Raw genomic sequence first — 27638 nt, 5'->3', positions numbered from 1 at the left:
TCACATCCATCTATTCTACCTCAAAATCAAAAGCAACAACAACAGATAAAATTAATCTAATAGAAGCTACCTTCGCAACAGGAGAAAAAATATCACCAAAATCAATTCCCAACACCTGGGAATAACCTTTTTCTACCAATCGTGCTTTCTATTTATCCACCTTTCCTTCTTCATTTGTCTTCTTCTTAAACACCCATTTTCTACCAATGGGTTTCCTTCCAGCCAACAACTCCACCAGATCACAAGCCTCATTTTTATGCAAATATGCCATTTCATCAACCATGGCCTCTTTCCAAAGTCTTCCATCCTCTTAATCTATTGCTTCCTTCACAGTTGTGGGATCATCATCAGTAATAGATAAAGAAAAATTTGAACATAAAGAATGTGGACTATACCTTTCTGGCTGCCTTCTTTCTTGAACTGATCTTCTCACAACTGGAGTTTGTGGCTCTTCATCTTCTAATTCCTCTTCTGTTGTAGAGTCTGATTCTTCCTCCTTTAGCTCAAACTCTATCTTCTCAAGTTCCTTTGATGGGAATTCATGTTCGATGAAGATGATATGTTGACTAGGTAACATGTCTCCATCGCCTCTGCCCGAAATTCCTGTCCTAAACTGACACCATTGAGCATGCTTCTTGCCCTATACATCAACATCTTATTCATTCTTTCTGCAACTCCATTTTTCTCAAGTGTCTATGGAGTAGTCTTTTTTCATGCTATACCGCACTTCTTAGAGAATTCTTCAAATTCCTTGCTGCAAAACTCTCCACCATTCTCTGTCCTCTACACCATTATCTACTTCTCTGTTTGGTTTTCCACCAGAGCCTTAAAGTTTTTAAACTTGTCAAAGACTTCATATTTCTTCTCGAGGAAATATATCCATGTATTCATTGAGAAATCATCTATAAATGATACATAGTACACAAACCTACCTAGTGATGGAACCTCATAGGTCCAAACACATCATTGTGCACAAGCTCTAATATCTGTTTCGCCCTCTTACCACCAGAGGGGAAACTCACCCAATTTTTCTTCTCATATACACAATTCTCACAGAAATCGAAGTCCAACGAGCTATTATTCATACACTTACCATGAAGTATTCGAAGGCCCTTCTATCCAATATGTCCAAGGCTTTGATGGCACAACATGGTATTTTCTCCAGAGACCACTAGATTTTCTGCTCCACTTTCAGGAACCACAGAACTATTGCACCCATCAATAACAGTGCTACCTTATAGCTTTTACAGAGTCCCAATCCAAACTCCCTGCATCAATACTAGTGCTCCCCAAACCATCTTATAGGTATCTTTCTTGAACACTGTTCATACACCTGCATCATGTAGCTTTCTTACAGAAACTAGATTTCTGACTAATGCAGGAATATGCAGAACACCCGGAAGTGTTATAATCTTTCCACCTTGCAACTTCAACTTAACTTTTCTGTGACCAATGATTCTAGCCTTCCTGTGATGCCCCTAGAAGACATCACCACCATCATATTTCTAATACTCACAGAACCACTCTCTATGGGCAGTGTAGTGAAAGGATCCACCTGAGTCAATCAACCATGCCTCATGACCTACATGTGTACTTGAAGAAGCCAGGTACACATCCCCACCTTCATATGAGGTGGATTTCACCATGAAAAAGGAACATCATCAGATCAATTTCCTTTGTTAGGAGATTTAGATTTACAATCCATTTTGTAGTTCCCTTCCTTTTTGCATTTCCAGCACACCTTTATAGGTTTTTCTGGAGATTAAGATCCCCCTCTAGATTTAGATCTCCCACTCGATGACTTATTTTTGTTTATGTTCTGGGATCGTCCTCGTACAGACAAGGCATCACCATTCTCACTCTCCATATTTTTCCATCTCATCTCCTCCATCAGCAAGGATGAGACTATTTCATCAAACTTCAAGGCAGTTGCATTGCTACCTATTGCAATAACCAGACTATCCCATGAATCTAGTAGAGAACACAACAAACTAATGCACTTATCTTCATCTGAAATGTTAGTATCAACAGATAATAACTAACTTACCACAGTATTAAATGCATTCAAATGCTCTATCACCAAGTCTCCATCTTCATCCTTAGATTATATAGTTTTTTTCGTAGGAACAGTTTATTCACTGGAGACTTAGATTGGTACAAAGTCCCTAACTTGTCCCACGAATCCTTCATCGTAGCCTTCCCTGATAAATTTAGCGATACTGAATCTGAGACAGAAAATCATATTGTGCTCTTTGCCTTCCGATCCAACTTCTTCCATTCTTCATCGGACACTCCTATTGGTTTAGTACCTAGATCTACAGCGAACCACTGATCCTTGTCCACCAACAGATCCTCCATCTTGAGTTTCCACAACTCAAAACTCTGACCATTGAATTTCTCAATCTCTATCTTTCCACTGCTTGCGATATTCTTTCACCACCAGAATCGATCTCGCAAATCTCCCATTGAACAGGGTCTACCATAGGCCCGAGCAAAACCCCTCCGCATCAAAGGTGTCCCCTTGAAGCAAAAAAGACTCTAATACCAAATGTAGTTTTTAACGCCATACGAAAATTACTTGCATACGAATTCTAAAAAACATAAAGTAAACAAAGGTGAGAGCATAACACATAAAATAAATATACACAAATATTTTCCCCTAGATCCCAAAACCGGGACTACCATCTTGATTTTTCATTATTTTCCTTTCATATGCTACAATACATATATATACATGCCAAAGCATCCAATACCATGGACTGAAAACCATCTCGCCGAAAACCATGTGCGAAAACAATGCACAAAACCATAGGTAGGTTCTCCCACCTAATATAGTGTCAAAAAAAAGGAAAACCTTAGGGTGTTGCCCCAGACCCTGTGGGGGGTCTACTTGCCCCACAGAAACCCCCTATGACCCCCCTGCTACGCAATCGACACAAAGAAGGGGGGCTTCATGCCCCCCCGCCCCCCCTCTAATCCCCTGATTAACTAACGGAGCTAGTCATGGAAAGAATATAACACAACCCAACAACAACACTTCATTTCATTAATATCAAATACTAAAATATGCCTACAAACAAAATGGAAATAAGACTAGCTCGGGCGATGGTAGCATTTCTTTGAGAAGATATGTGGCAACTACATGCCTTTTTACTGTGTTACAATGAGGCTCAAAGGCCTATTAATTATTGAGAAAGAACGGAAAACCATAAAAATCCAGAAACCTAACCCTAGGAGATGAAGCACCAAACTAAGGGCCATGTTTGGATAAATTGGCACATCAATTTCCAAGGGTCATAACTTTCGCATACGATCTTAGTTTTCCTCACACAATACTTCGTTAGAAAGATATATACTAGGAATACAACTTTTAAATGACCAACATTGGTCAATGACCCGTGTTGGTCCCAATTTTCCAAAAAACTGTCATTAAGGGCCTCAAAAAAGGTTCTGGAAGTTCAGGACCCGAAAAACTGTCAAAAATAGTAAATTGTGCTACAAATAAGGAAAATGAAAACTGAAAGAAACAATAGTGGAGATCCAAACGAAATAGGCAGGTGGCCACCAATATCCACATGGATCATTCCTCCCCCTTAGGAAGTAATGGTCCCCATTGCATTGAGTTCCTCCATGAGATGAGGAAAGTTCTGTTGAGCTTGGTGCTTCATTAGTCACTTACCCTGGTGAAGGAGTTCGCTTGCTTTGACAACTCGATATAATTAGATCCTTTGATTTTGGGTGTTCTTGATCTACGTGTCCATGATCCGATCAGTTGTGGATTGTTCCATGCAATCTGGATTTATCTCTGTAGGTGTGAGTTGTTCTACAATGTCTGATGTGTCCAACAATGGTGGGAAGTATGGTCGAAGGCAGTCCACATTGAACACTATGTGTAGGCCAAGGAATGGAGAAATGTTGAGCTCAAATGCATTCTTCCCACAACCTTGGTAATGTTGTAAGGACCATTTTGGAGTGGTCTCAGTTTTCGATAGGCTCTGGTAAGGTGTTCCTTCTACAAATGAAACCAAACTTTGTCACCCACCTGAAACTTGTGTGGAACTCGATGTTGATCATGTCACTGCTTGTACTTGGCATTTGATTTCTCCAGAATGTCATGGACCTACTAGCGAATATGTTGGATGTGATCAATGAAGTTGTTTGCCTTATTAGCTTTAGATTGGACATTAGCTGAATCTACCTGAGTAGCTACAAATGGCATGGCCACATCAATGGGACATAGTGGAAGGAATCCCAATCCCACCTTAAAAGGGTTGTGGCTAGTCGAGTTGTGGAAATCTCAGTTATAGCTCTACCGGACATAGGGGGTGCTCTCATCCCATGTCCATGGATGCTTTGAGTTGTACATGCACAAAATGTGTACAATCATCCTCTTGAAAACCTTTCTCTGGCCATTAGTGTTGGAATGGAAAGCTATGGACTTAGTGATCTTGGTGTCCAACATTGACCAGAGACTGGAACAAAATGTACTGAGGAACATGTTGTCCCAATCTGAGATGATAGACTGTGGGATCCCAAAGTGTACCCACACTCGTTCAATGAAGAATTTAGTAGTGGCTTCTGCTATGATATTCTTCTTGTAGGCCGCTATAATGGCCATGTTCGAGAATCTATTGACGACCACAAAATCAAAGTCGTTGCCATGCTTAGTATAAGGATGGCCCAACATGTAATCCATGGAGATGGATTCCCAATGTTGACTAGGGGTAGGCAATGAAGTATAGAGTCCTTGCTTCTTGATGGTTAGTTTGGCAATGACACAGGCAGTGAAAGATCTGATGTACTTCCGAACATCCTGTCGAATATTCGTCCAATAGAAATACTTCTGCAGTACTGCCATCATTTTCACGACGCCGAAATGCTCACCGGCGCGACTGTAGTGTGCTTCCCAAATCATCCTAGCATGCTCGCTTGAAGGAACAAAAAGGTGTCCTTGGTGGCATAATAGGGCATCCTGAAGGTGAAAATTTGGAACTTGCTAACCCTCCAAGAGCGTCTGGTACGTGTGGTTGAATTGTGGGTCACTTTTATAGAGAAGTGGCCAATGTTGGGTTGCATTATATTCTTTCCATGACTATCCCATGTAGTTAACCTGTCGGTTAGAGGGGCGTGGAGCCCCCCCTTCTTTGTGCCGATTGCGCAACAGGGGGGTCACAAGGGGGATGGTAGCCCACCCTATCCGAGGGGTTTGAGGGCGGCAGACCTACCTATGGTTTTGTGCATGGCATTCACACATGGTTTTGGGCGCGATGGTTTTTGGTCCATGGTATTGGATGCTTCGACATGTATAAATATGTATTGTAACATTGAAAGGAACATAACGAAAAATCAAGCTGGTATTCATGGTTTTGGGATCTAGGGGAAAATCTCTTTGTATATGTGTTTTATGTGTTATGCTCTCGCATTATTTATTTTTTGTGTTTTAGAATTCGTATGCAGGTAATTTTTGTATGGGGTTTAAACCTACATTTGGTATCAGAGTTGTTTTGGCTTCAAAGGGATGCCTTTGTTGCTAAGGGGTTTTGCTCGGGCTTGTGGTAGACCTTGTTCAGTGGGAGATCTACGTGATCGATTCTAGTGGTGAAAGAAGATGGTGAGCAGTGAAAATATAGTGATCAAGAAATTTAATGCTCAGAGTTTTGAGTTGTGGAAACTCAAAATGGAGGATCTATTGGTGGATAAACATTAGTGGATCGTGGTAGATCCACGTACTAAACCAACGAGAGTGTCTGATGAAGAATGGAAGAAGTTGGATCAGAAGGCAAAGAGAACAATATGACTGTGTGTCTTAGATTCAGTATTGTTGAATGTTTCAGGGGAAGCTATGGCTAATGCTTTGTGGGACAAGTTGGGGACTTTGTACAAATCTAAGTCTCACGTGAATAAACTGTTCCTACGGAAAAATTTGTATAACCTGAGGATGAAAGCTGGAGACTCGGTGCAGAGAATCTGAATGCAGCTAATACCATGGTAACTCAATTATTACCTGTTGATATTAAAATTTTAGATGAATATAAGTGCATCAGTTTGTTGTGTTATCTACCAAATTCATGGGATAGTTTGGTTATTGTAATAGGTAGAAATGCAGCTACCTTGCAGTTTGATGAAATAGTCTCGTCCTTGCTGATGGAGGAGATGAGACGGAAAAATATGGAGAGGCAGAATGGTGAAGCCTTGTCTATAAGAGGATGGTCCTAGAATGGAAACAAACATAAGCTATTGAGTGGGAGATCTAAATCTAGAGGGAGATCTAAATCTCTAGGAAAACCTGTAAAGGTGGTGTGCTGGAAATCCAGAAAGGAAGGGCACTACAAAAGGGACTGTAAATCTAAAGCTCCTGAGAAAGGAAAGGGATATGATGATTCTAATTCTGCAGAGGCGAAAACCACTTCATATGAAGGTGGGGATGTGTACTTGGCTTCTTCAGGTACACATGTAGATCATGAGGCATGGTTGATTGAAAAGTTGCATCCTTTCACTTCACTCCCCATAGAGAGTGGTTCTTTGAGTATGAGAAATACGATGGTGGTGATGTCTTCTTAGGGGATGATAGGAAGGCTAGATTCGTTGGTCATGGAAAAGTAAAGTTGAAGCTGTAAGGTGGAAGGGTTAGAACACTTTCGGGTGTTCTGCATATTCCTCCATTGGCCAGATTTATAATTTCTGTAAGCAAGCTAGATGATGTAGGTGTAAAGATAATGTTCAAGAAAGATACCTATAAGATGGTTCGAGGAGCAATGGTATTGATGTGGGGAGTTCGGATTGGAACTCTGTAGAAGCTGCAAGGTAGCACTAGTGTTCATGGGTGCAACAGTTCTGTGGTTCTTGAAAGTGGAGCAGAAAATATAGTGGTCTCTGTAGAGAAGACCATGTTGTGGCATCAAAGGATCGGACATATTGGAGAGAAGGGCCTTTGAATACTTCACGGTAAAGGTATAGTAGAAGGTATCAGTAATAGCTCTCTAGATTTCTCAATGAAAATTGTGTATATGGGAAGGAGAATCAGGTGAGCTTCCCCTCTAGTGGTAAGAGGCCGAAATAGATATTAGAGCTTGTGCACAATGATGTGTTTGGACCTGTGAAGGTTCCATCACTGGGTAAGCCTATGTACTATGTATCATTTATAGATGACTTCTCAAGGAATACATGGATATATTTCCTTAAGAAGAAATCTGAAGTCTTTAACAGGTTTAAAGAATTTAAGGCTCTGGTGGAAAACCAAACAAAGAAGAAGATAAAGGTGTTGAGGTCAAATCGCAGTGGAGAGTTTTTCAACAAGGAATTTGAAGAATTATGTAAGATGTTTGTTATAGCACGGTAGAAGACTACTCCATACACACCTGAGAAAAAAGGAGTTGCAGAAAGAATGTACAAGATGTTGATGGAAATGGCAAGAAGCATGCTCAGTGGTGCCGAGATAGGATAGGAATTCTAGGTAGAGGCCGTGGAGACAACATGTTACCTGGTCAACAGATCACCTTCATCAGCGTTGGAGGATAAGACTCGACAAGAGGTATGGACTAGTAAGAAATGCCCTCTTTCACATCTGACGGTATTTGGATGTGATGCATATGTACATGTTCCAAAGGAGAAAAAAACCAAGTTGGATAGTAAATCTGAAAACTGCATATTTATCGTGTATAGGGATGGTTTAAAGGGTTATAAGCTTTGGAACCCAGTAACAAGGAAGGTCGTTTATAGCCGAGATGTGGTGTTCAGAGAGGTGAAAGATATTATTAAAAATGAATTCAAACCAAAGGAACCTGAGAAGATAGAGTTTGAGCTTAAGGAGGAATAATTAGACTCTACAGCAGAAGAAGAATCAGAAGATGAAGAGGCAGAAACTCCGGGTGTGAGAAGATTAGTTCGAGAAAGAAGGCATCCAAAAAGGTATAGCCAGAAAGGTATTATAACATTGAAAGGAACATAATGAAAAATCAAGCTGGTATTCCAAGTTTTGGGATCCACAGGAAAATCTCTGTGTATATGTGTTTTATGTGTTATGCTCTCGCACTTTTTTTTTGTGTTTGAGAATTTGTATGAAGGTAATTTATGTACAGGGTTAAAACCTACATGCAATCATATGTCTCATGCCCACAAGAGTTGAGAACGATGTTTAATGCCATGATCAGTGGTCGGTTGAGGGAGTCTACAACATTATTAGTGCTACCCTTCTTACACTTGATATTCAAATGGAACTATTGCAGGAATGTGGACCACTTCTGATGGTAATCATTATGCAACTTCCCTTGCTTCTGTATGAACTGCAAGGGTCGGTGGTCTATGTTGATGATTGTTTCCTTCCCTAAAATGTAATGCTTCCATTATTGGAAGTCCTGCATAATGGAATACATCTCTTTGTAATAAGTGGGATACTTCCAGACTGTGTCTGAAAGTGTCTCACTATGATATTCCATTGGATTCCCTTGTTGGGTAAGGACTGCCCCAATAGCATAGGCAGAGGCATCTGTCTCAATCTCAAATGGATATTGCAAGTCTGGTAAAGTGAGAACTAGTGTAGAGAATAGGCAATGTTTCAACTCTACGAATGCCTTCTATTGAGAGTCAGACCAAAATAATTTTTCTTTCACTCCTCCCTCATGACTTGACTCAGGGGCCAGTGATATGAGAGAATCCCAATAGGAACCTACGGTAGAAATTGGCAAGACCCAAAAAGCTGCAGAGCTCTTTCAAAGTGGTTGGGGCTGGGTAATCCTGAATGACTTGGATCTTGGTTGGATCCACATGCAACCCCCATTAATTAATAATATATCCCAGATATTGAACTTGGGTCATGTCAAAAGTTCATTTCTCCAAATTGCCATGCAGCTTGTATTTCGGCAGTGTTTGGAGAACCTATCGGATCTGGTGGATGTGCTCTTCCCAACTCTGGGTGAATATCAGGATGTCATCCAATTATATCACTGATAAGGTGTTGGTGAATGGAAAAAACATGTCATTGACCAACCTCATGAAGGTTAGAAGAGCATTTGTCAACCCCAAAGGCACAACCAACCATTTGAAGAGGACCTCGTCGACTTTGAAGGCTGTATTCCACACACCGGAGGGTTCGATTGGTACCTAGTGATATCTGGACTTCAAGTTGATGTTGCTAAAATATTCCCCCCCTTGAGTTGTTCCAGAATGTCATCAATCCATGGGATCGAGTACCTATTCCGTATAGTAATCTTGTTTAGCACCGGATAGTAATACAGAGTCTGCAAGTCCCATCCTTCTTCTATACCAACACGATCAGGTTCTTGAAGGGCAATGAACTCAGTCGGATCTAACCTTTCTATAGAAAATCTTGAATCTTCCTCTTGATTTCATTGTTCTCAGAACAGAGCACCGATAGATTGGTCCATTGGGAAACAACACATCTGGGTCAGATTGATGGAGTGCTTGACTTGACAGTGTAGAGGCACCCTTACAGGGGATGTGAAGATGTCTTTGTACTCCTCCACGACCTTGTCCATCTGTCACTGTCATGTGGAGGGGCCCTGTTTGGAGGTCACGGCCAACCTCTTCTTCTTTCCCTAAGGGCATATCATCAGGAAAACAATTTTCCCAGTTTTGGAAATGACCTTACTACATTGTTTTGCAGTAACCAAAGAGATGACAGTAGGCAATGCTACCTCCGATATCCTATACAAATTATTTCCCAAGGTAACAATAAGAGTGTGAGGCCTTGACTCATACACAACATGTCTCTTCCACAATTAAGGTTGGCCTAATAATACATCACAGACATCAAGGGGAGAAACATCACACAATACCTCATCCATGAAGGGCTTGATGGTGTAAGGGAGGTGGCATTGTTGGCTCACCGAAGCTCTCGTCCTTAGTGAACCCACCTGATGGTGTACGATTGTGGTGTGTTGTGGTCGATACGACCTCTCCCAAAATGAAGTTGTTTTGGCTCCCTCTACCGAAAATGAACTATAGGAGGGAGCGATTTACCCACATCTGGAAGTGGAAGAGGCACTTCTCCTCCTCTAGATCTTTAGGTTCCTCCTTCTCGATCTTCATGGTGGCAATGGTGGCATTAGGCTTTGCATCGATAATTTTCTTCCCTTTGTCATTTCCCTTGTGGTGTTCTAACTCAGAGTCAAAACATGCATCTATTTCCGAAGCCTGCAGCTCACCTATGAGTGACTGCTTGGCCTGACACTCACTTGTGTTGTGAGTGGATATCTTATGGAACTCACACCACTTTCCCATATCCTTCTTTGACTTCGTGGTGTTGTTCTTTGCATGTGGTTTTGGCGGGTTGTCCTGGGCTGCCCCACCTTGTTTTTTTCCTTTGTTCTGAAATTTGGGGGCACCTTTCTCGTTCTTTGAATTCACAAATCCAAAGTCTAGCTTCTTCTATTTAGACATCTGCTCAATCTTAGCGACGTATCAGGACGTTGTGCCAAGCGAGGAGATGTCCATGAACTCCATGTCGTCCTAGATGTACCTATGTAGGAAGCCATGGTACTTGAGTATCAAATGTTTCTTAGAATCCTTGATACCCAACTTTGTGCAAAGGGTATGAAAAACATTGGTAAACTCTAGCACATATTGGTCCCTTCCATGCCGCAGTATTATCCACTTTATGTATTTATCTTCATAGCTCCCAACAAGGTAGTACTACTCCTTGATGGTATCCCGGAAAGAATTCCAGGTGGGTGCAGCTAAAAAAGGTGAGGTCGTACTTTCATGCTTCTACTCAAAGTAGATTTCCCACCAGTCCTTGACGTGGGGGAGGATTTCAGAAGAGAAAAAGTAATATTTTTTCGGCTGGAAAAATCATGAAAAAAAATATCCTTCTAGTAGATTTAACCATTTATCTATGACGTCTACATCTATTTGGCCCTCAAATATGGGAATATCAAAGTTTACGTGTACCTTAAAAGGGGTGGAGCCTCGAGAGTGGTTGCTAGATGTGGATGCATTGTCGGTGGGCAACCATTGAAGGATATGGGAAATGTTATCCATCATCATGTTCGATTGTTTCTTGAGGGCATCCTTGAGCAATATTTTGATAGAATCTCCTACCCCATCATCTTTCTTTTCTTCCGCCATAGGCAGCCATCAGGGTTTGCGAGGCTGATCTGGTAAAGGTTCAACCAAATTGAGCTCTAACTCCTTATATCCCGACCTCATTGCAGACATGCAATGAAAAACAGAGAAATAGCAGACTGCTCTAATACCACTAATCTAGATTTAAACAATAATGCAACAAATTACAGATATAACCATAAATACAAAGATGCAGGAGAAACAACACTCATTTCCTTAATATCAAATATTGAAATATGCTTACGAACATAATGGAAATAAAACTAGCTCGGGCGATGGTAGCTTATCTCTAAGAAGGGATGTGGTGGCTACATATCTCCGAATTGTGTTATAATGAGGCTCAAATGCCTATTTATTATTGGTAAACAATGGAAAACCCTAAACATCCAAAAACCTAACCCTAGGAGATAAAGCGCCAAACTATCGACCTCGTTTGGGTAAATTGGTACATCATATTCTTCAATCATAACTTTGGCATATGATATATTTTTGACACGCACAATAACTTCTTAGAAATATATATCTGAGGAGTACAACTTTTGAATGACCAACATCGTTCAAAATGACATATTGGTCCCATTTTTCCCAAAAAACGACGTTTAGGGCTTGAAAATGGCTCCGGAAGTTCAGGACCCGAAAAAATACCAAAAATATTAAATTGTGCTACAAATAAAGAAACTAAAAAATGTTGGGTTGTGTTATATTCTTTCCATGACTAGCCTACATATGTGCGGACCTACCTATGGTTTTTTGCATGGTTTTGGACTCAATGGTTTTCTGTCCATGGTTTTGGATGCGATTATTTTCGGTCCATGGTATTGAATGCTTTGGCATGTATAAATATGTATTGTAGAATTGAAAGGAATATAATGAAAAATTAGTTGGTAGTCTCAGTTTTGGGATCCAAGGGAAAATCTCTTTGTATATGTGTTTTATGTGTTATGCTCTTGCACTGTTTATTTTTTGTGTTTTAGAATTCGTATGTAGGTAATTTATGTATGGGGTTAAAACCTACATTTGGTATCAGAGCTATTGTGGCTTCAATGGGATGCCTTTATTGTTGAGGGGTTTTGCTCGGGCCTGTGGTAGACCCTATTCAATGGGAGATCTGTGGGATCGATTCTGGTAGTGAAAGGGGATGGCGAGCATTGCAGAGATAGAGATCGAGAAATTTAATGGTCAGAGTTTTGAGTTGTGTAATCTCAATATGAAGGATTTGTTGGTGGATAAAGATCAGTGGATCATGGTAGATCTGGGTACTAAACAAATGGGAGTGTCCTATGAAGAATGGAGGAAGTTGGATCGGAAGGCAAAGAGCATAAGATGATTGTGTGCCTCAAATTCAATATTGTTGAATGTATCAGGGGACTACGACGAAGGCTTTGTGGGACAAGTTAGGGACTTTTTACCAATCTAAGTCTCTAGTGAACAAACTGTTCCTATGGAAAAAGTTGTATAACCTGAGGATGAAAGATGGAGACTCGATGAGAGAGCATATTGTGATGTAGGAAGGTTGCCTCTGCGGATAGAGGAAACCCCTCTATCCCTAGAGTGGGTCTAGTCACAGCAAGAGAAAGACAACAACTAATTCCTTAAATAGTTATCGTTGAAGGGGCCTACCTTATATCAGTGTTCGATGAAGTCTTCGTCACGTTGTCTCAGCTATCGCTTTCCTCTCCTTAATGAATGATTCACCTGAAACAACATATGAAAACGACAAAACACATAATAGAGCACAAAAATGAATTATTCACTTATAAAGTCAAGGAACCATAAGCTATCAACATACATTTCATACATGATATAGGAAATAACCATTGATTGTATTAATATAAACAATAGTAAATCTTACAACCATGCCTTGACATCGCAATCTTCCTTGAAGGGTTCGATCTGTATGTCTGCATAAGCATTCACTCTCAAAGGTCTCCCAGGAGGACCGATGACTATCTCTCTCATTCAAAAGCACAAGTATGAAACTAAGGCAATCATAACAAGGCTTCTTCTTACAGAAACATTTCACATTTTCCACAACATAAAGCTAGGCTATCAGTAATCGAAACTGTAAGCTTCAATCCAACACCAAGAACTAGCTAATTTGCTAACTAACTGATCATAGCCATGGAGGATGCTTTTATAAGAGGAGGAGCCTGCACAAATTAGGGGAGAGGAAGCTTATCTTCATGGGAGGTTACTCAAAAGGCAGAACCACCATTTCAAATAAGGAGAGGCGAACTTCTTTGAGCCAACAACTAGCTCCAGAACCACCCAAAAGCATTCTATTTGAACTAATTCGCCATATCTGGGTTGTCGCAAGTCAAACACTAAGACTTATAGATGACATCATGAGGCGTTAGTGCATTCAGGGTTATCGTCACAGGCAGGATACTGATGACCTATGACGATCCCTAAAATCTGACCGTCGCTGAGAATAGATGTACTATTGTGATGGTGTCGCGAGGTTCTCATTCACTTTGGGCCATCGTCGCAGGCAGAATTCTAATGTCTTGCGACGATCTTGAAACATAGTTAAAAAGGGTCAACTTCAGGATTATTGAGCATGGTTAATCTTCTTGAGTGATATGGAAGATGTGGACACATATTTTGATGCATGACACAAAGCAGATGCCATTCAGGGACCGACTCTACCCGGGGATCAGGAGATGCAAGGTCAGTGACAAACTACTTTGTAACAGATGCCCCCTAAAGTATGAAGGTCGAGTGAGTGGGAGGGGTGAAATGCTTTATGAAACCATAATTTAACCAGAACACCATCGTGGAGAACCTACAGACGGAATTACAACTAATATCGCTGACAGTGAAAGAAGTACATGTAGTTGAGGTATGGACGTAGCCATCGAAAAGACAAATAGAACTTGTCTGTGGTATGGACGTAGACAACCAGTCAAAAAGACCACATGAAAACACAGGTATGGTTGCAACCATACAGAAATACTCAGGTATGGTCACAACCATCCAACCAAAAGAGTCATATATAAATAATCCACGCAACCTAAGCTTATGCGATCTGAGCCCAGGGTCTTGAATCCCAACCTGTCCACCGTACAATTTCTAATATGTGAATAAATGTGTTGAAGTCGAGCATAGTAGAAAATCGCTTGATTACTAGCCAATGATGTCAACCGTTAACAAGTGCGAGAGAAACCACTAGTAATGTCAATGTTTCTCAAGGTACTGCTAGTACAATCCACAAAGTGTGAATAATGATCTGGAGTCGAACACTTGTGAGATCAATTGATCAAAGACAAATATTGCAAGTCTATCGTCGAATGCGAAGAACTTTCCATTGAGGCATGCAAGCTCCAAGGTACCTGAAAGGGGTCTCTAGATCAACTTCCTGGATAATGAGTCGATGTTTATAGGAAGCGATCGATCACAGGAGGACCATAATGTTTCCCACATCATTGACATGAGACAAGGAACAAGATGAAGATGGATGAAACAGAGAATCAAATGAGGATGTAAGGGTGTGAGCTGCAGAAGGATTAAGCTCTTAAATGTGGCAGCATTTTGGCACCAAAGGATCAAAGGTCATATGGACACAGCAAGGATCAAATGGAATGAGGAAAAATGAAGAACCCAAACCTCGGAAGGCCAATGACGAAGTGAGGATATCCCGAACCCGGCTAGAAGCAAAAAAGTGTCGATGTTCAAGAGAAATAAGCTATCGTAGGTAATCAACAAAATACTTCCAAATTTCCCCCACCATTGCTAGCGAGTACCCTAATTATTTTTGAAACACAAGCTTCAAGTGGATAGCATATGCTTGCAATATAAGTTCGTCCTTTGGACAAATCCAACCTAGTTAACTTTTAACGAGCCCTAGGGAGGAGAAGCTCAAGTCTCATCATGGCGACAAGTCCAATGTCATCAGGTTTTAACGAGTCTGACATAGGTAAAACTCAGAGTCTTTTGCATATTTAGAGAATTTGAAAAAGACACAGAAAAGAAAACTCCAGATGGGCCCCTTTCATATGTTTCTGTCTCTCAAACCCAAAAAGGTAGAAAATGATACTGGAGAGAAACGCTTGACCATTTCAGTCAAGGAGTACCTTCTGTAAATAGTGCCTCCAGCCCGAAAAAGTAAAAAACTTACTGGAGACAGGACACTTCATAACCATTAACGAGCTCGAAATGACAAGGGCTCGAAAATATTTTCATGTTTCAAGAGTCAAAAAAGAGCTTAAAGTTGACTCGGAAAGTATTTTTTCGTTATTGACTGAGTATATAATTCATGCATCGATCATCGCCAGTGCTTGAAACACCTGCCGTTACACAAGAAAATGCAAGTATAAGATCTGTGTCACAAAAAAACACATATAGGCCAAGATCCTAATTTCAAACCTGAAGGAAAACCCTAAATTTTTGAAAAAAAGGTTATAAAAGAGACTTAAGGTAAAAAACCAATCTACTTGTGTTTTTGACTATGGTAAAAAAATTTAAACATTGCGTACCTCGTGAAACTTGGCGATCGATTCTAGGAGGCTCAGTGGTCCATTGCCTTTCGCACTTCTTCCAGGTAAATGCCCTATCCTTACCTTTGTTTTTATGCCAAAATTAGATGCAATTTCATGTTTTAGACTGGGTTTTAGAGGAATTTTTTGGACAAAAATTCTGCCTCGGTTGTTGCAAGTTTCCCCCTCGAGGTTGCTACGACCGAGAAATTTACACGGGGCAAAAACAAGATTGTTGCAGGAAAGTGATGTACACCTGCGATGACCCGAAAGTTTGTGAACTATGCAAATCGGCCCATTGCAACTATTTTAAAAACAACTGCGACGAGCATTGGAACCCAAAACTCTTCATTTATAATTAGTTTTAAACAATGAAAATGGCTGGATGGTATTTAACAAAGAGATGTTTATGCATGCAGGGATAAAAAATGGCACTCTCAAAGAAGGAACATACTCATGACGATGATGATGTGATGGGAGCATTCGACCCTCATTTCCTGAACATCCTACGGAACTATGGGTTGCTAAAATTCTTCCTGACACCACTCCTGAGAGAACTATTAGATCTGCTAGAGTACTTGATTAGAGCCTAGAACCCAACAGAAGAAAAATTTATAATCCACGAGCAAGAAATTCAATTTGATGCCATGGATATCTATTTTTTGACTGAATTGCCATGGAGAGGGGAGAGACCTCACATGGTGGGTATTCGAGTTACTGGAGACTCTTTGGACACCCTTATTGCAAGAGTGTGCCCAGGAGCACGGAAATCATCTACCAATAGAAAGCTATAGATTACCAAGGTTAATGATTTTTCATTACGAGTATTGTTGTTCACTATCACCAGAGTTGCTGGCTCCCAAGCGCAGCATGAGGTGACCAAGACTTAACTATGATTAGCCCTAGACTGGTTAAAACCTACCATGTTTGACTCGGTAGAAGCCGTGTCTCTTAATATGAAGAGACAACTGACCAAGTGCCATCGAGGTGAAATGGAATAGTTTGGTTACGGTTCGATCTTCATACCTCTCATGCTAGAGCGAGTATCAATCCTCCATAGGCAGGATGTAACAGTGGGATGGCCAGGACCACGAGAGACATGGATTACTCATTGGTCTCTTGTCATGCCGCGAGGAGGCAGTGGCCAGCCTGTATCATGGGGTCCCGAATTTGTTGAATGGATGAACCGTAAACAAGTCATAGTTTAGGATTGGCCATACGCTTGGATGGACTTCAGGGGTGACCCAGACATGCTAATTCCTCCTGGTGAACAGTGAGACGAGAGATGTAAAATACTCAGTTTGACCAACAAACTTTTAGTGATTTTTGTTGTTTTTGGATTTTAAATATACATGCCCTAATTATTATGTTCAATTCTTTGCAGATGTTGGACCCTAGAGACCCATAGGTCTCGCTCCTACTACCCAGAGGGCTCTTACCATCTCCGGGTGGAGATGGTGAGGAGGAGATAGCTCGTAACCTAGAGGGCTTGACTGAGGGGATCCCAGACTATAGAGGATTCAAGGAGATTCCTAGAGAGTACCAGGGACACACCACGGGTGTGTTGAATAGGATACACCAGCTCCATAGACGGGTGGTTTGGGTAGTAGTCTGCTATAGAGAGCATCATGCATAGTAGACTTCTAGGTTTATTTTCTGTAGATTTTGGAGAGACATGTGTCTTAGGATGTAACTGAGCACACATATTTTTTGGACATATATATATATATATATATATATATATATATATATATATATATATATTCGCCATGGTGTGCAACACATGATATATACCTATCTATGTTTTACTGTATCTAGTTATTGTGTCTGAATGCTTACTCATGAATTTTATAAATTGCGCAAATGTCTATCTAATACATGGTTTTCTAATGCATCAGTTAATGTATTTAGACTTCTAGGAATGTGTTGATATGTGATATAATCAAAATTCCTTTCCAGTAAGTGAAAACATAAATACAACCTTAAAATTTGAGGGTTTCTGATGGAATAACGCCCGTTAAGTTGAAGAACAACAAGTTGGGAGTCTAGATTCACAATCAATGCGCGAATATTGAGGACAACGGCCTCAGCCAGTAATTCGATGATGGTGCTATATACATCGACATTGTTTGTGGTACACCATAGACAAACACCTTGAAGATCCACTAACTCACTATGAGGATCGTAGATCACCCATGCCATGGAGGAAAGATTCTGGGTACTGCGATAGGCACCATCAGTGAAGCCAATATAAGGTGCGACAAACATCTGCATAAGAAGTAAAAAGGACACAATAAGCGGCAAATGCTTACACACCAAACCAAACATGTACAAAATGAAAAAACACACTTATGTACACAACAATGCACGAAAGACTCATGTATAGTATTTCTTAAGATAAAGCCCATTCCGGGGCTTATCTAAAGTGTTTCCTTCATAGTCAATTAGCTCATAGGCCCCTTTTTGCAAATCTCGTTTCACGATATAGGGCCCATGCCACATGGGTTCAAACTTGCCTGCTCCCAGATTATCATTTACTTGATTGTATAGTAAGACTAAATCTCCCTCAGTGAAAGAACGAGGGTTAAAAGTCTGATAAAAGTGAGTTTTCACTCTCTTCTTCTATGCTTCAATGACTAAAGAAGCAAGTTGACAGGTCTCATCTAGCTGCTCTAGATAAAGAAGACATTCTTCCACTCGAGCAGTATTCGGGAGAAATTAGACAACTAACTTGAGAGAAGGTATCTCGCATTTAATCAGAAGGGTAGATTCCAGACCATAAACCAGTTGAAATGGTGTGAATCCAATTGCATCCTTCACCGAAGTATGGTAAGCCCATAAGGTAGAAAACAACATCAAATTCCAATTGGTTTTGTGCATCCCAATGGTACGCTGAAGGATGGTAACGAAGACTTTGTTTACGGATTCGACTTGCCCATTGGCCTAAGGGTAACAAGGTGTCGAACTATTATGACGCAAGCCTAACTGGGTTTTAAACTCAGTCATCATATAACTAATGAAATGGGAACCATGATCAGTGACAATAGCCTAAGGGACTCTGGATCGGGTAATCACATGATTGAATAAGAATTGCGCAACTGTCTTACCATTGTTCGAAAATGTAGGCATCGCTTTAGCCCATTTTGTAAAATAATCGACGAGAATAATGATATACGCATGCCCACTGGTCGAGCGAGGGTTATAGGTCATAAAATCAATGCCCCATTTAGAAAAATGGCCTACGGTAATGACAGGATGCAAATGGGAAGGTGGTGCATGGATCTTCTACTGGTAAATTTGACATGTGTGACACGAATGGATAGCGAGAATGCAATCCTTAAAAATGGAGGGCCAAAAGTAACTAGAACGAAGGATTTTTTGGGAAGTAGCATAACCAAACATATGACCACCACATGCGCTAGAGTGGTAGTCATTCAAGACTCTTTCAGCTTCCTCGAAAGTCAAACAACGACGGAGAACTGAATCAATGCCAAGGCAGTATAAAGTGTCCCCAACAATACGATAAGGCTGAGAATGGTGACGAGTGCATCGTCAAGCATCCTTAGAAAAATTAGGATGGAAGGAAGACGTCTGAAGGTAGATAATAGTGTCACCATACTAGGGATCAAGGGTACTGATCAAGAAAAGCGTGTCATCTAGAATGCGATCCTCCATTTGAGAGGGAGTGGAAGCAGACGATAAGGAGCAAATCAACTCAACAAAGACGAGTGACTCCTTAGACTTGGCAGTAGTAAACTCCAAATCAAACTCTTGAAGGATAACAATCCATTTCTATTACTTGCCCCCCAGAAATTGACATGAAGATATGTATGTCATCGGGTTGCAATCTGAAATCATAGTCGTCAAATGCAACAAAAATAATGACGAAAACGTTGGACAACTTGGACAGTAGCCAAGGTGAGATTCTTGACATAAGCATACCAAGTCTTGGGTCGAGAAGGTTGTAGCTGAGATAATGGATAACGTGCTCGAAACCATTGTTGTCATCTTGAACCAAAACCATACCAATAGTATTATCAGCAATAGCTAGATAAAGTGAATAGTCACAATGATAGTCAGGCAGACACAACAAAGGAGCAAAAACAAGAAGTGCCTTGAGTTGCTCGAATGAACCTTGGGCGATGTCATCCCAAACATAGGGAGTGTCACGCTTAAGGATATGCATGTAACCGTTAGCAATCTCAGTGTAGTTAGGGATAAAATGACGTAGGAAATTGGCCTTTCCCTACAAACTCTGTAACTGATGAAAAGAAGCAGGAGGTGGGAGATTCAGTATAGCTTCGACCTTGAGGGGATCGATACGAATGCCCTCTTTAGAAAAGAAAAACCCAAGGAGTCTACCAGATTCGAAGTAGAAGACACAATTATGTGTATTGAGATGAATACTGTAATGTCTACAGTGAAGAAAAATTTGATGGAGGTGGTTTGGATGGTCAAAGCATTTAGCTGAATGAGCCGAAAGGTCATCCAGATACGGCTGAACAATGTGACGGATGTCATGAGAAGAGTAGGACATTGCTCGCTGGAAAGTGGCACCAGCATTTTTCAGGCCGAACGGGAGCTTTATGTAAGAAAAAGTGCCCCACGGGCAGATGAAGGTGGTTTTGTGTTACTTGGTGGGCGAAATATTGATCCTGTTGTAACCAGAAAAGCCATCCATAAAAGAGAATATCTCACTCCCAGCACAATCATCGATAAGCTGGTCAATGAAGGGAGTAGGATAGTTATCTTATGGACATGTGCGATTGATGTCACGATAATCAACACAAAGTCTAATAGTGCCTTTCTTTTTGGTCACAAGGACAATATTAGAGACCCAGTCAGTCAGTGGGATAGGGTAAATAAACCCTGCTTTGAGAAGTTTTTCAACTTCTCCTTTAATGGTCGTGGCTTTTCTCGGATGCACGGGGCATAAATGTTGTCGAACTAGCTTAGCACCAGGGTACGTAGGTATCTCATGTATCATAATACTTGGATCAATACCAGGCATATCTTTATATGACCAAGTGATCATATCGCGTAACTCTTGGAAAAGGTCGGTGTAAAGCTGAATCTCCTCAGGAGAAGAGGTAACTCCAATGTGAATATTTTCAACAATCCCTGGTTTAACAGAGATGTTGATGGGCATGGTTTGCGTAATATTCTGCATATTTCCTTCAGAAAAAACCTCATGAACCAGGATAGGCCTGAAGAGGCAGAGAAGGAATACACGAAGAAAACTTACTGAGACAGATAGTCATGGCCCCATGGCTTGGGAGAAATGAGGAATGATGGTGATGATAGAAACAAGGAGGGTCCTCAAAAGACAGTCTCAATAATTGCTTCATCAGAAGGAGAGGTCTCTTGCAACGGATCCGAATAAACAACATCTCCAAGCCAAGGGATTGCACATGCTTGTTGAGGGAGCTGCTTAAAGGAGAACAGTAGGAAGATGAAACCAAAGCTGAAATGATTTCAACATAGTTGAGCTTGGCAGGGATTAATGGCATAACTTCACTCCATGAATTGACCTAATCAATGGGGGGAATCATGCAAGGATCAGAACGGATAGAAATCATGTTAATAGAGGTGACATTGGGAGGTGGGAGAGAAAAAACACCCATAAGGGCAGGATCTTTGAAGAGTCCAGCACCCGCACTCTCATCGAGAATACTGGTATGCTCCACAAACAGAACATTGCCATCCGAGGAAGAAGAAGCGAAGAAGGACAGCTGATCAACCATGACAATGTTCCCCTGATGAGGAAAATGGAGTACATGGAATAAATATGAAGCCACCGCATGCATGGTGTATATCCAACTTCGGCCTAACAAAAGGTTGTAAGTCAAATTCGCGTCAAAAACTTCGACTTCGACCTCAACTGTCTTCCCTTATAGGGTGATAGGCAAGCGCAGGAGGATACCAAATGGAAGAGAATCTCTTCCATCAAAGGCTTCCAAAGTATTAGGAGATTGACTCAAATAAGGGAGCCGATGGCCTTCCAACAAGAAACATACATGATGCAAGTGGAGGTGCCCTCATGAATAACAGTATGGCGAATATTCTTCGAGTTATTAATGACTTGAATGAGAAAAGAAATTTGATGAGGCAATCACGACACATGGTTTTCAAGATCAAATGTAATTAAGTCTGAATTGGCTAGGTCAATGCCACCAATGGCTGATAACAAAGATTTTCATTGGGGGGGTAGCTCTGGAGGACTTCCAAGGAAAACATAGCCGAAGGAGCTTGGCCTAAGTCTTCAATAGTGTTATAGTGTTGCGCGGCATGAGAATTGGGGTTAAAGGAAGATTTCTAGAGAACTCCCTTAGTAGGAGGTCGAATGATTGACTCAGTGTTGGGTCGTTCAATATGAAGAGGGCCAGAAATGGATGGAGGAACATTAGAAGGAGCTTCAGGTTCCTTTCTGGCAGGTGGAGGATATTCTTTCGATCTACTCACATGAATAGGGATAGTCCTAGCCATAAAAAATTGGGAACCAAAAGTGGATGAGGACTGAGGTTGATCGACCACCATTTGAGTTTGTTGGGAGGGAAAGGGCTCTTTAAGTATAGTAGGAGTGCTCAAAGTCCCTTTAAGAAAATGTCTAACTTCAGACCATCGAGGATAGTCTTTAGTGTAGTGATACTCATCACAGATAAGACAAGTATACTTGGGTTTGCACTTTGAACCATCATCGACATGAGGCTTCAGAGGATCTTTCTTTGGTACATCAGCCTTATTTTTACCTTTCCCCTTCTTTTAACCTTTCGAAGCCTTTTCTGTTGCGGTGGACTGAACGACATTGACTTTGGAGGTTTTTCCAGTATTAGGAGTGGACTAAGAAGCATTTTCACTAGAAGCAATAGGTTTTTGCTTCGTAGGATTCATGGAAGACTTTCGGGAAGATTGAGTGACAGAACCAATAACACCATTGACTAAAGGCATCGATGGGGTTTTAGAAGTTCCAGGTCGTGGAGCATCAGGTAAGAGATCATAAAGTGTGCCAGATGGGAATAAACCAAATCGAGATACTGAGCATGCATGATAGCTTGCTCTTCAGTAACACATGCCCCCATGGCAATATCGCGGGATATCAAACCGACAAAAGAGGTAGTAAACCAATCAGTCAGAATCTGATCAAGGATCTAGAACTTAATCAAACAATGTTGCCTTCTCCATTCATGAATATGATCAGAAACGTGGGTCACCGTGTCCTGTTTCAGAGAAGTAATGAGGTGTGCTCCCATTTCATAACAAATCGGTAACTAAAAATGGGTAAGAAATGCCATTGCAAGCGAATTGAAGTCTTGGAAAGTTCCATGAGCGAGTTCAATATACCATTTCATAGCGGAACTAGTGAGAGTGCTTTGAAAAAGATGAAGACAGATAGAATCATCAAGCCATGAGTTAGACGAGCACCAAAGGTGATAAGTCATGACATTTTCTTGGGGATCCTCTCTAGATTTACCATCAAATTTAGGACAATTACCAGGAATTTTGGTCGGAACTGGTCGCCAATATGGATTATGAAGGATAGGATCGTTCATCAGCTTGGACACATCGGGCAGTTCCAAGGTTGCCAGAAAAGATAATTGAGGGTTAAAGGACATCATAAGCCTCTGATAAAGGCCAACATTAGGGTTCCATCCAGATCCTTGTTGCCCCCATGGATTTTGCCCATAAGGATTTTTCCCACAAGGGTTTTGTCCATAAGGGTTATAGTTGGGTGTAGGAATGCCATAACCTGGTTTTTGTCCCAGATTTTGTTGCCAGCAAACCATTGGTTACCATATTAACCAATAGGGGCAGCATATGGCTGCTAAAAATTTTGATAAGGATTAACCTGTGGTTGCTGGTAATTTTGATACGAAGCACCCTGAGGCTGCCCTTGGGGTTGCTAATGTACTTGGAGATCGTATTGGGGCTGAGATCCAAACTATGCCTGAGCCCCATGCTGCATTTGATAAACAGGCTGAGCTGGAAAGCCAACTTGAGTTTGGAGACCAGGTTGAGCTTAGAGTCGAGCCTAAGTCTAAAAACTGGGTTGAATTAGGGAACCAGCTTGACTAAGAGTGGGATTGACTTGACTGAACTGATGTCCTTGTTGGTAGTAGGGTTTACCCAATTGACCAGAAGGTTCACCCTATTAGATTTGAGGTTGACCTACCTGCCTAGAAGGTTGAGCTGGGTGGGTGATAGGTTGATTTTGCTGAAACTGAGGCTGGCCCATTTGACCAGAGGGTTGAGCTAGCTGGACAACAAGTTGGCCTTGCTGAAATTGAGGTTGTCCTGCTTAACCAGAGGGTTGACCTGGCAGGGCAACAGGCTAGCCTGGTTGAAACGAAGGTTGACCTAGCTACCCAGAAGGTTGACCTAGCTGCCCAATAGGTTGGCCTGGCTGGAATTGAGGTTCACCGGGTTGACCAAAAGGTCCTAAACAAACAAAAGAGAGTCCTGTAGAGGCTGAAGGTTGTCCATGAAAGGGTTTTCCTTGTAGACCAGAAGGTTGCCCTTGGAATAGTGCCCTTGCAAACCAGAAGGTTGCCCTTGGAATAGTGCCCTTGCAAACCAGAAGGTTGCCCTTGTAGAGGTTGGTCTTGCGAGCCAGAATAGGTAGTATGATTCTAAGCAACGAACAACGGAATGTAAATTTCAACCGCATGCTCTGGAGGGAGGGACCTAGTGTGATAAATATGAGCCCCTTGGGGATCATAATAGTGCAACGGGTTATGCTGATAGAATGGCGGTTCGGAGCCCAGAGGGTTATAATTCAGGTTTTGAAGAGAAAACATGTATTGCTCATATGACCTTCTGGTCACAATGTAACAGAAATAAAGTGGTAAATTACCCATAGGGTGAACGACTCCGGATGCCAAGGATGACGGACCACCACTAGCAGGTTAAAAAGATGGCCCAGTAACAATAGTAACCACTGAGGACACAATAACTACACTAATGGAAGGAGCTATAGAGGTCACACAAATAGTGGGCATTGATGGAATAGACCTGATAGATGTGACCTGTGTCTGAGGTGTGGAAGTGAAAGCCATGAAAGGCCTTGAAGTCGGGGTTGTGGTACAAGACCACACAAAGCTCTGATTTAGGGTTGTGGAAGCAATGATGTGAGCCAAGGCATGATAGCATAATGGTAATGTAACGCCAACGGACTCATCTCATCCATATCGGAAGTAGACATTGCAATCAAAACACCAGGAGGAGTAGACAAGAGGTCATCATCTAAATACTCCCAGAGAGGATTCCAATTGATATCAAAAGGCTCCTCTCCCATAGCTCGAGAGTCAAGAGGCTGAATGCTTGGAACAACAGGAAGGGTACCACTAATAGTCGATACCTCAGAAGAGATAGGAGATGTAGGGTCTCCATCAGTTGGTGAAGATGATAGGATCGGTGAGTCTGCCAGGATGGACTAAACTCAAAAAGCCTGTAAAAATAGATAATCGAATAGGGACACAACATGGTGCAAACTAAAACACAATATGGCCAAGATTAATAGGTAAAATGTGAACGTGGACAAATAAATTTTATGACATAGGAATGAAACTTGACCTTTTCATATTTAGAGAGTCAAGGAAAAGGACAAAAGATGACTCTAGTCGCCAATGTGCCTGAAAAGACAAGTGCTCAGATGATCCTTTTAGTTTTAAAGAATCAAAAAGGAAGGAAGGTGACTACTCTAAAGTACTAGACAAGAGGTTTACCAGACAAATTGCAAAACTGCATATACCCCTTTGTGATCAAATGAAAAATAAATGACCAAGGACTTTCCGTACGACAATCAATCTTCCCGAATGTTTTGTTCAGTGCGTTATGATTTGTAAGATGGAAGACTCAGCTTCCTATGGATAATAGGATGATAGCCTATTTGGCTCTCCCAATACATACTCGACGGTATGGGGAGCACAAATCCATACTAGTACCTATTGAATCACAAAAGGAGGAATAACCCAACCTTAGTGAAGACGATAGCAACTAGGCTTAACGAATCTGGAACACGTCTCTAGCCTAGACCTCTAGATATGTGAGGGTTAGGTTCCAATGCATTTCTAAGTTCATTCAATAGATTCTAATAGTATTTCAAGGCCCTACTAAATGTATTTCAACAATCTCTAGTATGCAACTACAATGAGCAAAAAGCCATTCCTTTCCATGAACGACTACCTAAATGAGGGTAAGGAGTTCATTTCCATGCGAATGAAGAAAATAACAAGCAAATGCAACAACAATAGTGCAAACAAGTAATCCAATCAATAGGAAACACTATGCATCGATTTTCGCTTATCTTGCAACTATTATGGCGAAAAATGAAAGATTTGAATTTGCCTTTAGATTCTTAATCATGAAGAATCCACTAATGAAAACATGCTTTCATTTTCGTATGCTATATGAGTGCAATTTTTTTCATTTTTGGAATTAATAACAAACAAGAAAATGCAAGCCTGACTGATAAAAACAAATGTAATCTATGTTTCGATAGTGAACGGAAATCAAATCAACACCACAAACTAGTTCGATAACCAATCACTACAGACCAATCAGAAAGGAGAGACAAGAAGCAAGGGAATAGCTTCAAACAAGGCAATAAAATGGTTGTGGATGTAGTTTAGAATCTTGGAAGGACAAGCAACCCAAAATGAGCGAATTCTTGACGAAACCTTAAAAGACTTAGGTCACACATCCCAAAAGAACCAAAACTCATACAAATAGAACCAAGGATGATATGCCTTAGAAAACACAGTCAAAACAAGCTTAATAAGATGTAAGAGACATCAAAGGACAAGCTACACTTGCCTATTTAGGAGGTAGGGCTGTAAAAAGAAACCCTACAGGAATAGTCACAAAGGTAAGATAGACAACACGAGATGGTCGCCAAATCGTCATAGGCACTACACTAGCAACTGAGCGACGTCGTCGCAAAGGTACAAATGTTCTCGAAAACGATCCGATTTCAGGAATCGTCACAACTGTATGATGGGATATCCATGACATATAGCTTGGGTAAAGAGGACATGAGTGATTTGTTGCAACTGTTAAGAGCTAAACAATGGTGATCTTAATTAAGAGGCAAAACAAGGTAAAGACACCTGAAGGACACCAGGCTTATCACTTAGACAGTGAGGTGGACTACCAGATTGACTCAAGTGATCCAAAACATTGATGGCTCAGTTCCAGAATAAAGGGACACTATGTAGGTCAATCAAAAACAAATCAAAACAAGTCAAGAGAAAAAACAAGAGACAACACACAAAGGCTCCCCAGTGGAGTCACCAACTTGTGATGTAGGAAAGTTCCCTCTGCGGACAGAGGCAACCCCTCTAGCCCTAGAGTGGGTCTAATCATAGCAAGACAAAGACAACAACTAATTCCTTAAATATTTACCATTCAAGGGGCCTACCTTACACCGGTGTTCGATGAAGTCTTCATTACGTCACTTCAACTATCACTTTCTTCTCCTTAATGAATGATTCACCTGAAACAACATATGAAAATGACAAAACACATAATAGAGCACAACAATGAACTATTCACTTATAGACTCAAGAAACCATAAGCTATCAACATACATTTCATACATGATATAGGAAATAACCATTGATTGTATTAATATAAACAACAGTAAAGCTTACAACCATGCCTTGATGTCACAAGCTTCCTTGAAGGGTCCGATCAATATATCTCCATAAGCATTCACTCTCAAAGGTCTCCCAAGAGGACTGATGAATCTCTCTCTCATTCAAAAGCACAAATATGAAACTAAGGAAATCACAACAAGGCTTCTTTATTACAAAACCATTTCACACTAGGCACAACATAAAGCTAGGCTATCAACAATCCAAACTCTAAGCTATCAATCCAACACCAAGAACTAACTAATTTGCTAACTAGCTGATCATAGCCATGGAGGATTTTTTTATAAGAGGAGGAGCCTCCAAAAATGAGGGGAGAGGAAGTTTATCTTCATGGGAGGTTACTAAAAGGGCGGAACCACGATCTCAAATAAGGAGAGGTGAACTTCTTTGACCCAACAACCAGCTCCAAAACCATCCAGAAGTATTCTGT

Source organism: Pinus tabuliformis, chromosome 1_2, assembly GCF_031772625.1.
Source record: "Pinus tabuliformis cultivar Carrire ecotype Pingquan chromosome 1_2, CPIR1, whole genome shotgun sequence".
NCBI lineage: Eukaryota > Viridiplantae > Streptophyta > Pinopsida > Pinales > Pinaceae > Pinus > Pinus tabuliformis.
The sequence above is the reverse complement of the archived record's forward strand: the minus strand, read 5'-3'. Positions refer to the sequence as shown.